At 57.0% G+C, this 13,015-nt stretch overlaps 2 non-coding genes across 2 annotated transcripts; one reads left to right on the top strand and one right to left on the bottom strand.

The window, feature by feature from the left end:
- Positions 1 to 254: 254 nt before the first annotated feature.
- On the bottom strand, positions 255 to 440 carry LOC132247816 (U2 spliceosomal RNA). The gene has a single exon (XR_009459255.1). It is a non-coding gene; the product is annotated as a U2 spliceosomal RNA (small nuclear RNA).
- A 10,724-nt stretch (positions 441 to 11,164) lies between these two features.
- LOC132247815 (U2 spliceosomal RNA) lies at positions 11,165 to 11,350 on the top strand. Its single transcript, XR_009459254.1, has one exon. It is a non-coding gene; the product is annotated as a U2 spliceosomal RNA (small nuclear RNA).
- The last annotated feature ends 1,665 nt before the right edge of the window (positions 11,351 to 13,015 follow it).

Here is a 13,015-nt window from a genome sequence, read left to right as displayed (position 1 = left end):
TGTTCGCAGGGGGTCACCAAGCAGGCTGCCCCTGACACCCCCCCCCTCAGCTGCACGCTGCTGACCGCGCTCTTCATCCAGGTGCAGGCAGAGGGACCGCTTTCCTCCGGGCAGGCCAGCCACCCCGTCCTTCTCGGACAAGTAGTAGCCTGCCTGCCAGACTGCCGGGGGCCCCTGCCCGGCACCAGCCCCCCCCAGATGTCTCTGACGAAGCGACGAGATCTACTTTTTGACAGCAGCAAGTTCTCCCCGAGGGGAGGTGCACCGCTCCTGGAGGCACTGCAATACCAGGCCGATGCGTGGAGTGGATGGAGCAAGCTCCGAGTCCATCTCCCAGTTCCAAAAATCCATTTAATATAAAGTCCTCACATCGAGGACATATCAGATATTAAACTGATAAGAACAGATTGACTTTTATCAGTAAATGGTAAGGATGGTAAATCCAAAAAAAGATGACAAAGCCGATAGGGAAATACAGAACGCCCGGGCGAGGGACTAACAATAGAAGGATGGGGGTGAGGTTGGGAACGCACCTAGGTTACATGCGATACAAAGTTAGCCAACTAAGCCCGGGGGTAAGGGGAGAGGGGAGTGGGGAGGGGGAGGGAGGGGGGGGTTTCGCGACGCTGAGAGAGAAAGAGGATAGAAACACACATACCCGTGACAATGGTCCGCAACGGTGGGAGGAGTGGTCCGAAGATGAAGCGTCTCAGTCTAGATACAGTCTATCGCGGGGGTCCTCTTCGGGTGGCGCTGGGTCGTCGTCCGTCGTTGATGAGTCCTCTTGAAGCGAAGGTCCGTCTGTTGCGGAGGGGGGCGGTTCAGGCGGTCCCCTCCGGGTCCGGTCCGGCGGCTGTTCTCCTGCTGGGGTCCGTGTACTGGCGGTGGCCCGTGATGTGTTCCACGTAGATGTCGCGGGACCACCGGATGGTGTCGGACACCATGAGGCAGCGCATCAGCTTGGCGTAGCGGCGGGAGACGCGGCAGGCGCGCAGGACGCTCTCGTTACTGGGGTCCCAGGCTCCGAGCGTCCCCACGATGAGCGCGTCGACCGTCACGTCGTAGCCGTGGCCCCTCAAGGTGTCGGCCAGCGGGGCGTACTTCTCCCGCTTGCGAGCCCGGGCGTCGGTGAAGGCTTGGCGCCGGTTCTCGAACGGGATGGTGACGTCCACGATGGTGATCTTCTTGGCCTCCTCGTCGGTGATCACGATGTCGGGGCGCATCTGGCTCTCGCAGCCCGGGACGGTGCGGTTGACGGAGACCTGCCCCGCGGCGGCCGGGATGGCCCTCACCAGCCGGTCCTGGACGGCGTTGTGGCGGAGCTGCCAGGCCCTGGCGTGCGGCTTGCAGCTGCACAGCACGTGGGGGAGGGTCTCGGCCGCGTAGCCGCACCGTCGGCACCTCTTGTCCCGGTGGCCGAAGCGGACGGCCCCGTTGAGAGGCAGGCAGTTGAGGCGGGCGCGGTGGAGGAAGCGCCAGTCCGCGAAGCGCGTGAAGCTCCCGCTAGGCATGAAGTGGTTGCTGGCGTCCCACTTCGAGGTGACGTCGAAGACCTTGCCCTGGTCGGGTTTGGCCCTCAGGTCGCCGGCGTATTTGTTGCGGACGGCGTCCTTCAGGAACCTCTCCAGGAAGGTCCTCGTGCGGGGCGTCACGGTCACGGAGTCGGTGTGCGGGGCTGGCTGCAGGGAGACTGCCAGCTCCCGGCGCTCCTCGGTCCAAGTCCAGGCGCAGCCGATGCGCTTCCCGAGGCGGCGCGTGGCGTTGCGGGCTCGGCTCCACAGCGAGGCAAAGTCCCCGCCGTCTCGGCTGAACTCGCCCTCCAGCGAGCCGCTCAGGAAGGTGGCCAAGTCACGTCCTACTACACTTGATCTTAGCCAAAAGGCCGAGAAGCGATACCGTGAGCCCCTCGGAAACCTCGGGGCCCCCACGGGCAGCCCCCCCAAACACACCGCAAGCTGCCACGGAGGCCCCTCCGCTCACAGTCGTCACCTGCAGCTTCTGGCACCAGAAACCCACACGGAAAAGTCCTTCCGCAATATCTCGTGCCCAACTGGTCCGAAGCACCCCCCCCACCCTCCCCCACGTAGCCCAAAGGCCCCCCCATTCATGCCCTCTCAACACTGCCCTGCCTCTCGCCTCCTCCTCGCTGGCCATGAGAGGAGAGATGATTTGCTCAAAGCCGGAGTGAGCGCGATGACGACAGCGTCTCGCGGGGCGTTCCTCCAGCCCTGATCTCCCCGCCAGCAGCAGCACAGCAACAGCAGCAGCAGCAGCAGCAGCAGCAGCAAGCCCCTGAGCAGAGACGGGTACACTGGGAGCCCTTGTCAAAGGGGCAGGGATCAAAAGGGCAGCTGCTGATCCCTGAGGGGGAACGGGCTCTAATCCCCGAGGGGCAATGCGCTTCACTGGTCGGTGCCACCGTGCTTAGTGGCAGAGCGGGAATGTGCTTCAGTTGTGCTTGAACACAGTTAATCACTGAGTGTGAGCCCAACCGGTTGTATTTGAACAGGAACACCCTTAATTGTTGCCTGTGAGTGTGATTGTGCTTCAGTTGTGCTTGAACACCCGTTGATCACTGAGTGTGAGCCCACGCACCAGTATTTGAACGGGAACACCCTTGTTGCCTGTGAGACTGTGATTGTGCTTCAGTTGTGCTTGAACACCCGTTGATCACTGAGTGTGAGCCCACGCACCGGTATTTGAACGGGAACACCCTTAATTGTTGCCTGTGAGACTGTGATTGTGCTTCAGTTGTGCTTGAACACCCGTTAATCACTGAGTGTGAGCCCACCCACCAGTATAATGGGAACACCCTTAATTGTTGCCTGTGAGAGTGTGAATGTTTGCAGTTGTGCTTGAACACCCGTTAATCACTGAGTGTGAGCCCACCCACCGGTATTTGAACGGGAACACCCTTAATTGTTGCCTGTGAGAGTGTGAGTGTCTGCAGTTGTGATTGAACACCCGTTAATCACTGAGCGCAAACCCACCCACTGGTAGTGGAACAGGAACACCCTTAATTGTTGCCTGTGAGAGTGTGATTGTGCTTCAGTTGTGATTGAACACCCGTTAATCACTGAGCGCGAACCCACCCACCGGTAGTGGAACAGGAACACCCTTAATTGTTGCCTGTGAAGGAGCTGCAGACGACCGAAAGAGAGCAAAACCTTCCTTTCCGGTTTCGGCTGCGGCGCCTCTCCTTTGCTTCGTCTTAGTTGTTTGTTCTCAGCTAGCTCACAGCTAACAACTAGAACAGGCTTGCACGTGATTGCGCTTCACTGTTTCTGTGCACACGCTTAATTGTGTGTCAGTGGACATCCCTGTTGTGCCTGGAAGGCATAGATCAATAGATCATCAAGTCCGACCCCCTGCCTAGGCAGGAAAGAGTGCTGGGTCTAGATGACCCCAGCTAGATGCCTATCCAACCTCTTCTTGAAGACCCCCAGGGTAGGGGAGAGCACCACCTCCCTTGGGAGCCCGTTCCAGACCTTGGCCACTCGAACTGGGAAGTTCTTCCTAATGTCCAGTCTAAATCTGCTCTGTGCTAGCTTGTGGCCATTGTTTCTTGTAACCCCCTGAGGCACCTTGGTGAATAAAACCTCACCAATTCCCTTCTGTGCCCCCGTGATGAACTTAAAGGCAGCCACAAGGTCGCCTCTCAACCTTCTCTTGCAGAGGCTGAAAAGGTCCAGGTTCTCTAGTCTCTCCTCGTAGGGCCTGGCCTGCAAGCCCTTAACCATACGAGCGGCCCTTCTCTGGACCCTCTCCAGGTTATCCACATCCCTCTTGAAGTGCGGCGCCCAAAACTGCACGCAGTACTCCAACTGCGGTCTGACCAGCGCCCGACAGAGGGGAAGTATCACCTCCTTGGATCTGTTCGTCGTGCATCTGCTGATGCACGATAAAGTGCCGTTAGCTTTTCTGATGGCTTCATCACACTGCCGGCTCATGTTCATCTTGGAGTCCACTAGGACTCCAAGATCCCTTTCTGCTTCTGTGCCACCCAGCAGGTCATTCCCTAGGCTGTAGGTGTGCTGGACATTTTTCCTCCCTAGGTGCAGCACTTTGCATTTCTCCTTGTTGAACTGCATCCTGTTGTTTTCTGCCCACTTGTCCAACCTGTCCAGGTCTGCTTGCAGCTGTTCCCTGCCCTCCGGCGTGTCCACTTCTCCCCATAGCTTTGTGTCATCTGCAAACTTGGACAGAGTACACTTCACTCCCTCGTCCAAGTCGCTGATGAAGAGGTTAAAGAGTATCGGTCCTAGGACCGAGCCCTGCGGGACCCCACTGCCCACACCCTTCCAGGTCGAAACCGACCCATCCACCACGACTCTCTGGGTGCGACCCTCTAGCCAACTCGCCACCCACCGGACCGTGCAGTCATCCAAGTCACAGCCTCTTAACTTGTTCACCAGTATGGGGTGGGATACCGTATCGAAGGCCTTCCTGAAGTCTAAGTAAACGATGTCAACCCCTGCTCCTGTGTCCAGGTGTTTTGTAACCTGGTCATAAAAAGAGACTAGATTAGTCAGGCACGATCTGCTTGCCATGAACCCGTGCTGGTTTCCCCTCAGCAGAATTTGTCCTGCCGGGCTCTCGCAAATGTGAGCCTTGATAATTTTTGCAAAGACTTTGCCGAGGATGGAGGTGAGACTGACTGGCCTATAGTTGCCAGTATAGTATTGCGGGGCTGGTATTAATACTGCGTGACGTCAAAGCGAACACCTTGTTATACGTTCAAAAAAGTCGCACCTTCCTGTATCCTATAGAGAAGCGCTGACCACCCTCTTATCTGCTGAGCACAAATCGTGACAGAAAAATCTGGTCTCCCCAAAAGTCAAGGCCCAATTCAGAAATAGGGAAAAAACCAAAAAAGCTACAAAAAGTCTCTGGTATAAATAAAAGTATGAGGTCTACGGAGATGAGGTGTAAGAGGTGCTTCTGAACAACTGGACAGCCCTGCTGGAAAACACGATACGTTTCTGAAAGTCTTTTAAAAACACAATGCACATATTAAGTAATCAACAGCACCCATTTCTAAGGCGCGGCTTCGTCAAGTAACCAGAGCATGAGCATCCACCGTACTCTGATATGCCGTGGCATCAGGTTTCACTCTGGCCTGCAGACCTAAGGGCCTGCCTTCGGCCTGCTCCTTTAAGGATCCGAGCAGGGAGAGGAACTGGCCGCGCTAGCCTGGATTCAGGGAAGATTTGCAGTGCGGATCTGCCCTTCCTAGAGTCACTAAACCAGGGATGCATCAGCTTTCGCAAGCAGCACCTTGCTTCCTCGGATGCTGAGATGCAGCTGGAGGAAGCAATGATGCTAAACCGAAAGCAGGGATTGGAATACCAAAGGGTAGGGAAGGGGAAGGACAAAGAAAGCGGGGCCGCGAGCCCCGCTGACTGACACCTGCAGGGTACCGCAGGCCCTGCCGGCACCTGCTTTTTCCTCCCCTCCCATTCTCATCACCGCTCGAGACAGAAGTGCTGCTTCCGGCACTCCCGTCTGACCAGCCGATGAACAGGGCCTCTGATGAAAAACAATTCCCCAATTTTCAGTTAAAAAAACACTAACCTCGAACCCCCACATTTTCCCATTATGATTAAAATGAAACCCCGCTATATAAAAATATAAATATAAAAATATAAATATAAAAATCGGGGATTTTTTTTAAATTGGAGACAACCTGGATCCCTGCTGATGAAGTGAGCTAGCTTACAAAAGCTCACGTGCCTCTGATTTTCTTAGTCTGCAAGGAGTCTGTTTCACTCACAGCCGTTATAGTCTTTGCCCGTGGCCACCGGGCTCCTGGGACGGGGTACTCACTCAGACCTCCATGCCCCTGGGCTTCTGTCCTTGAGCCAGCGTTCAGCACAGACGGGTGGGATGGGAGACAGCTTTATCTTTATTAGGAACAGGATTCAGCAATGCACGTGCTCACAGCTTGCGGGGAGAACAACAACAACCCACCACCCGCACACCGCACCCACTGGGCATCGGGGGGAAGGACTGGAGCGTGCCACCGCAGGCCCCTTCCAGGCGCACGCCGTGGACCGCATCCCCCTTCTGCACTCTGGGAGCTCCCTCTCCCGTAGTTGAAAGTCCCTCAGCGGCTACTTTAACTGGGAACATTTCAGGACCGCGGAGCTAGAGGTTGCTAGCACTTGGCTCACCAAAGGGGTCTGGATCCCATTACATAAACCTTCTACTTCACAGGCAACCTCACCTCCCATTCACTCTTTGTTTCCGTGGTGCCATCAGGTGTCTCCGTGGGTACTGGTGGATCCTCTGAAATGTAACGAAACTCTTGCTCTTGGTGATCTGGTTTTACTTCCGATGCTTGTTCTGCTGCCGTCTCCTGGGGCGCATCAACTTGTTCTGCTGCTGCTACTGAGGACTGATCTTTCCTTAAGTGTCTTCTGTTTCTCCTGTAGACATTACTGCTGGGAGTTTTTGCCACGTAGGAACGCGGTTCATCTGCGACCATGTGGATTCCTGGAACGTCCCCAAAAGCACTCGCGGTTCTTCTGTGGGAATTCTTCGCTAGGCGACTCGACACCAAAGGGAAGGCGACTGAAGTGGCACGCAGCTCGGCTGATTCCTTGCCTGGTTTGACTTGCCTGTAGCCGTCCTCTTCATCAAGAACGGTGAACAGCTTTTTACCTGACAAGCTCTTTTGCACATCCTCTACAGCGGGAATAGAACAGTGCTGCCTCGATACTGCCTCGTTGAGGTCTCGCGGGTATAAACCAAGCGGTAGCGAACCATCCTTCTTTTGTGCCATCACGAGGCTATTGACCCAGGGTGCGTGGGCTTAGTCAACTTCGTAAGGACTCTCACAGCTTCCAGGGTTTCGAGGGCAGTCTTCTACGTGCCTAGGGTTGCACAGGGAATTTTTCTACACCCGTACACCGCTGGTGGTACTGCCGGGTCGACACAGATGTGGTAGGTACCGGGAAATAGGCCCACCCCTTCGAAAACGTCCGGACATAGTTTGAGAAGGTCCGCCTTGGTTGCGGGTATTGTCGGGGCCATTCCGTGGACTCGTCTGATGAGGTCCGACGTGGTGCAAGCCACCCTACTAGGTCTTGGTGGGTCACTATTGTCAGTTAGGTAGAAAGGTACATCAGATTCATTAGCACCAGATTTGCAGCCTGCAATGCCTGCACCTTTTGGTTTCATGGGTGCACCGCCAAATGCAACTAATGTAACATGAGTTTGAGCCTTGCATAGTTTTCCCTGCAAAGCTTTTGCTACAGCTACTGGAATAGCGTTTGCCTCTGCTCCAGTATCTAACTTCAAATAAGCTGGCAAGCCAGCGGTCATCACTGTGCTATACCAGGGGTGTAGGTTGTAGCCGTGTTGGTCTAAGGACCCAGGCAGACAAGGTTCCTTGGGTGAATTTGATATCTTGTATTAGACCAACCCAAATAGTTGGAGAATAGTTATTAAGCAAGCTTTCAGGTTCAAAAACCCTTCGTCAGGCTAAGGAGGTTTCAGCACTTGATGTGCGCTCTTCCTGGATGGGATGAAAAGTCAAGAAGCCAGGGGCTGGGCTGGGCTGGGCTGGGCTGGGCTGGGGAGTCAGTGGCCAGGCAGACTGTAACGTATCAAAACTCCTGTGCTATACCTGCGCTATCCCAGGCACTCTGCTTATCAACGGTGGGTGAGTGCTGCTTGGCAGACACTACGCCCATACAGAGGGTACTGACTCCTTTTGCAGATTTTGGAGCCCCTCCCTTTGATTTGCACATTTCTGCAAAGTGGTTCGCTCCAGAGCATTTGTAACAGGTTTCTCCAAAAGCTGGGCAGGATCTAGGCTTGCGTGTGCTTCCGCATCGTTTGCAAACTTTGCCCTTTGCAGCTTGATGGCCCTCCTGTGGAGCAAACTGCACCGGTGGTTTGCTTTGCTTTTGCAAAGTGCTATGGCAGCTTTGCTTCTGCTCAACTGTATGCAAGCTTGCTTCTGTAGAGAGCCTTTGGTCTGCCTACTCCGACAGGTCACTTCTGACACCATACAGTGTTGGCCTTGGCCACGGGGTCCCTGGGACGGGGTACTCACTCAGACCTCCACGCCCCTGGGCTTCTGTCCTCGAGTCAGCGTTCAGCAGAGCGACTGGTGGGACGGCAAACAGCTTCATCTTTATTAGCAACAGGATTCAGCAACACACGCTCACAGCTTGCGGGGGGAGAACAACAACAACCACCACCCGCACACCACACCCACCGGGCATCGGGGGAAGGACCGGAGCGTGCCACCGCAGGACCCTTCCAGGCACAACAGGGATGTCCACTGACACACAATTAAGCGTGTGCACAGAAACAGTGAAGCGCAATCACGTGCAAGCCTGTTCTAGTTGTTAGCTGTGAGCTAGCTGAGAACAAACAACTAAGACGAAGCAAAGGAGAGGCGCCGCAGCCGAAACCGGAAAGGAAGGTTTTGCTCTCTTTCGGTCGTCTGCAGCTCCTTCACAGGCAACAATTAAGGGTGTTCCTGTTCCACTACCGGTGGGTGGGTTCGCGCTCAGTGATTAACGGGTGTTCAATCACAACTGAAGCACAATCACACTCTCACAGGCAACAATTAAGGGTGTTCCTGTTCCACTACCAGTGGGTGGGTTTGCGCTCAGTGATTAACGGGTGTTCAATCACAACTGCAGACACTCACACTCTCACAGGCAACAATTAAGGGTGTTCCCGTTCAAATACCGGTGGGTGGGCTCACACTCAGTGATTAACGGGTGTTCAAGCACAACTGCAAACATTCACACTCTCACAGGCAACAATTAAGGGTGTTCCCATTATACTGGTGGGTGGGCTCACACTCAGTGATTAACGGGTGTTCAAGCACAACTGAAGCACAATCACAGTCTCACAGGCAACAATTAAGGGTGTTCCCGTTCAAATACCGGTGCGTGGGCTCACACTCAGTGATCAACGGGTGTTCAAGCACAACTGAAGCACAATCACAGTCTCACAGGCAACAAGGGTGTTCCCGTTCAAATACTGGTGCGTGGGCTCACACTCAGTGATCAACGGGTGTTCAAGCACAACTGAAGCACAATCACACTCACAGGCAACAATTAAGGGTGTTCCTGTTCAAATACAACCGGTTGGGCTCACACTCAGTGATTAACTGTGTTCAAGCACAACTGAAGCACATTCCCGCTCTGCCACTAAGCACGGTGGCACCGACCAGTGAAGCGCATTGCCCCTCGGGGATTAGAGCCCGTTCCCCCTCAGGGATCAGCAGCTGCCCTTTTGATCCCTGCCCCTTTGACAAGGGCTCCCAGTGTACCCGTCTCTGCTCAGGGGCTTGCTGCTGCTGCTGCTGCTGCTGCTGCTGTTGCTGTGCTGCTGCTGGCGGGGAGATCAGGGCTGGAGGAACGCCCCGCGAGACGCTGTCGTCATCGCGCTCACTCCGGCTTTGAGCAAATCATCTCTCCTCTCATGGCCAGCGAGGAGGAGGCGAGAGGCAGGGCAGTGTTGAGAGGGCATGAATGGGGGGGCCTTTGGGCTACGTGGGGGAGGGTGGGGGGGGTGCTTCGGACCAGTTGGGCACGAGATATTGCGGAAGGACTTTTCCGTGTGGGTTTCTGGTGCCAGAAGCTGCAGGTGACGACTGTGAGCGGAGGGGCCTCCGTGGCAGCTTGCGGTGTGTTTGGGGGGGCTGCCCGTGGGGGCCCCGAGGTTTCCGAGGGGCTCACGGTATCGCTTCTCGGCCTTTTGGCTAAGATCAAGTGTAGTAGGACGTGACTTGGCCACCTTCCTGAGCGGCTCGCTGGAGGGCGAGTTCAGCCGAGACGGCGGGGACTTTGCCTCGCTGTGGAGCCGAGCCCGCAACGCCACGCGCCGCCTCGGGAAGCACATCGGCTGCGCCTGGACTTGGACCGAGGAGCGCCGGGAGCTGGCAGTCTCCCTGCAGCCAGCCCCGCACACCGACTCCGTGACCGTGACGCCCCGCACGAGGACCTTCCTGGAGAGGTTCCTGAAGGACGCCGTCCGCAACAAATACGCCGGCGACCTGAGGGCCAAACCCGACCAGGGCAAGGTCTTCGACGTCACCTCGAAGTGGGACGCCAGCAACCACTTCATGCCTAGCGGGAGCTTCACGCGCTTCGCGGACTGGCGCTTCCTCCACCGCGCCCGCCTCAACTGCCTGCCTCTCAACGGGGCCGTCCGCTTCGGCCACCGGGACAAGAGGTGCCGACGGTGCGGCTACGCGGCCGAGACCCTCCCCCACGTGCTGTGCAGCTGCAAGCCGCACGCCAGGGCCTGGCAGCTCCGCCACAACGCCGTCCAGGACCGGCTGGTGAGGGCCATCCCGGCCGCCGCGGGGCAGGTCTCCGTCAACCGCACCGTCCCGGGCTGCGAGAGCCAGATGCGCCCCGACATCGTGATCACCGACGAGGAGGCCAAGAAGATCACCATCGTGGACGTCACCATCCCGTTCGAGAACCGGCGCCAAGCCTTCACCGACGCCCGGGCTCGCAAGCGGGAGAAGTACGCCCCGCTGGCCGACACCTTGAGGGGCCACGGCTACGACGTGACGGTCGACGCGCTCATCGTGGGGACGCTCGGAGCCTGGGACCCCAGTAACGAGAGCGTCCTGCGCGCCTGCCGCGTCTCCCGCCGCTACGCCAAGCTGATGCGCTGCCTCATGGTGTCCGACACCATCCGGTGGTCCCGCGACATCTACGTGGAACACATCACGGGCCACCGCCAGTACACGGACCCCAGCAGGAGAACAGCCGCCGGACCGGACCCGGAGGGGACCGCCTGAACCGCCCCCCTCCGCAACAGACGGACCTTCGCTTCAAGAGGACTCATCAACGACGGACGACGACCCAGCGCCACCCGAAGAGGACCCCCGCGATAGACTGTATCTAGACTGAGACGCTTCATCTTCGGACCACTCCTCCCACCGTTGCGGACCATTGTCACGGGTATGTGTGTTTCTATCCTCTTTCTCTCTCAGCGTCGCGAAACCCCCCCCTCCCTCCCCCTCCCCACTCCCCTCTCCCCTTACCCCCGGGCTTAGTTGGCTAACTTTGTATCGCATGTAACCTAGGTGCGTTCCCAACCTCACCCCCATCCTTCTATTGTTAGTCCCTCGCCCGGGCGTTCTGTATTTCCCTATCGGCTTTGTCATCTTTTTTTGGATTTACCATCCTTACCATTTACTGATAAAAGTCAATCTGTTCTTATCAGTTTAATATCTGATATGTCCTCGATGTGAGGACTTTATATTAAATGGATTTTTGGAACTGGGAGATGGACTCGGAGCTTGCTCCATCCACTCCACGCATCGGCCTGGTATTGCAGTGCCTCCAGGAGCGGTGCACCTCCCCTCGGGGAGAACTTGCTGCTGTCAAAAAGTAGATCTCGTCGCTTCGTCAGAGACATCTGGGGGGGGCTGGTGCCGGGCAGGGGCCCCCGGCAGTCTGGCAGGCAGGCTACTACTTGTCCGAGAAGGACGGGGTGGCTGGCCTGCCCGGAGGAAAGCGGTCCCTCTGCCTGCACCTGGATGAAGAGCGCGGTCAGCAGCGTGCAGCTGAGGGGGGGGGGTGTCAGGGGCAGCCTGCTTGGTGACCCCCTGCGAACAGCTCTGTTACAACGGAAATCCTCTGTCACAGCAGAAATCGGGGGCTTTAGGATGCCAGAAAGCCGTGGATGTTGTCGTCACACTGTTATGAAGCAAAACGAACCAAACTGAACACAGGCGGTACGGTACGGTACGGTACGGTACGTCTCAGAGGTCAGATGCGAGCCACAACTGAAAGCTGGAAGGCCTGGGAAGAGCCAGAGGCCGCCACAACACCAAGGCGAGGCTTCTGGAGCACGATGCGCTACACACCAACTACGTGGTGAGCGCATGCATCGTTTTGTCGTCGCGTGGCCTTGGAGCAGGGGGAGATGGACGGTGCGGTGGGAGGAGCGCCCCCCGTGGGCAGGGGAGACGCACAAGCCCCGTCTCCCGGCCCAAGGCTCCTAGTCAAGACTGCCCCCTACAACAGCTTGCCTGGCGCCTCGTGGCTGGTGGCCATACGCAAAAGCATTGTTCTCGTGGTTGGGTGTGAACTAGCTGTGAACAACTGAGAGGCTCCACACCTTTGCAAGGAAGCCTCAGCCCCACGATGGCAGCGTCTCGCATCAACCCTCTCCAGTCCAGCGGGGCCCTGCTCCCAGCGACAGCGCTCTTAGCGGCACACAGGCACGCTGGGAGTCCTTCCCCAGGGGCAGGGTTCAAAGGGGCAGCTGCTATTAAGCTCTAATCCTGAGGAGGAAGGGAAGGCGCGTCACTCGTCTATGCGAATGTGCTTAAACGCTGCGTGTAAACGCGTTTCAACGCTATTAAATCGCTGAGTGTGAACGCACCTAATTGCATTTGAACACGCCTCATCATTGAGCGTGAACACGCTTTAACTGCTGCCTGTGAACGAGCTGAGGATTGAACCAGAGCAAAACCTTTCCAGTTTGGCGTGTGGGGCCTCTCCTCTGCTTCATCTCGGTTGCTCTCAGCGAGCTCACGCCTAACAACAGTTAGACCGCTCGCTGCTGCGCGTGAACAGGCTTCGCTGTTTGTGTGCACACATTTCGTTGCGTGTCCACGTGCTTCGCTGTTGTGTGTGAACGTACTTCATCACGCAGGGTGAACGAGCTTCGTCACCGAGCGTGAACACGCTTCAACGCTGCGCAGGAACAACTCGAATGCAGCGACACCTTTCCAGTTTGGGGCGCGGAGCCTGTGCTTTGCCTCGTTTGAATCGTTCCAGCGTGCTCGCACCCGACCGTCAGACGAGAGCCCCGCTCCCTCGGCTGTCACAAGCAGCCTCCGGCCCCAGGGAAAACTCCCTCTGGCAACGCCACCCACCCCCCGTGGGGCCCACAGCACTGGCATCTGCCTTGCTCATGTTCCCGTCCCCTCACCGCCTCCCTGCCTCTCTCGCCTCCGCGCTGGCTGTTGGAGCACAGGAAGCGGAGACGAGACGCTCTCGGCAGGAAGGTGGAGAAA

The sequence above is a fragment of the Alligator mississippiensis genome, chromosome 1 (genome assembly GCF_030867095.1).
Source record: "Alligator mississippiensis isolate rAllMis1 chromosome 1, rAllMis1, whole genome shotgun sequence".
NCBI lineage: Eukaryota > Metazoa > Chordata > Crocodylia > Alligatoridae > Alligator > Alligator mississippiensis.
Note: the sequence above shows the minus strand (reverse complement) of the source record. Positions and strands in the feature narration are given on the sequence as shown.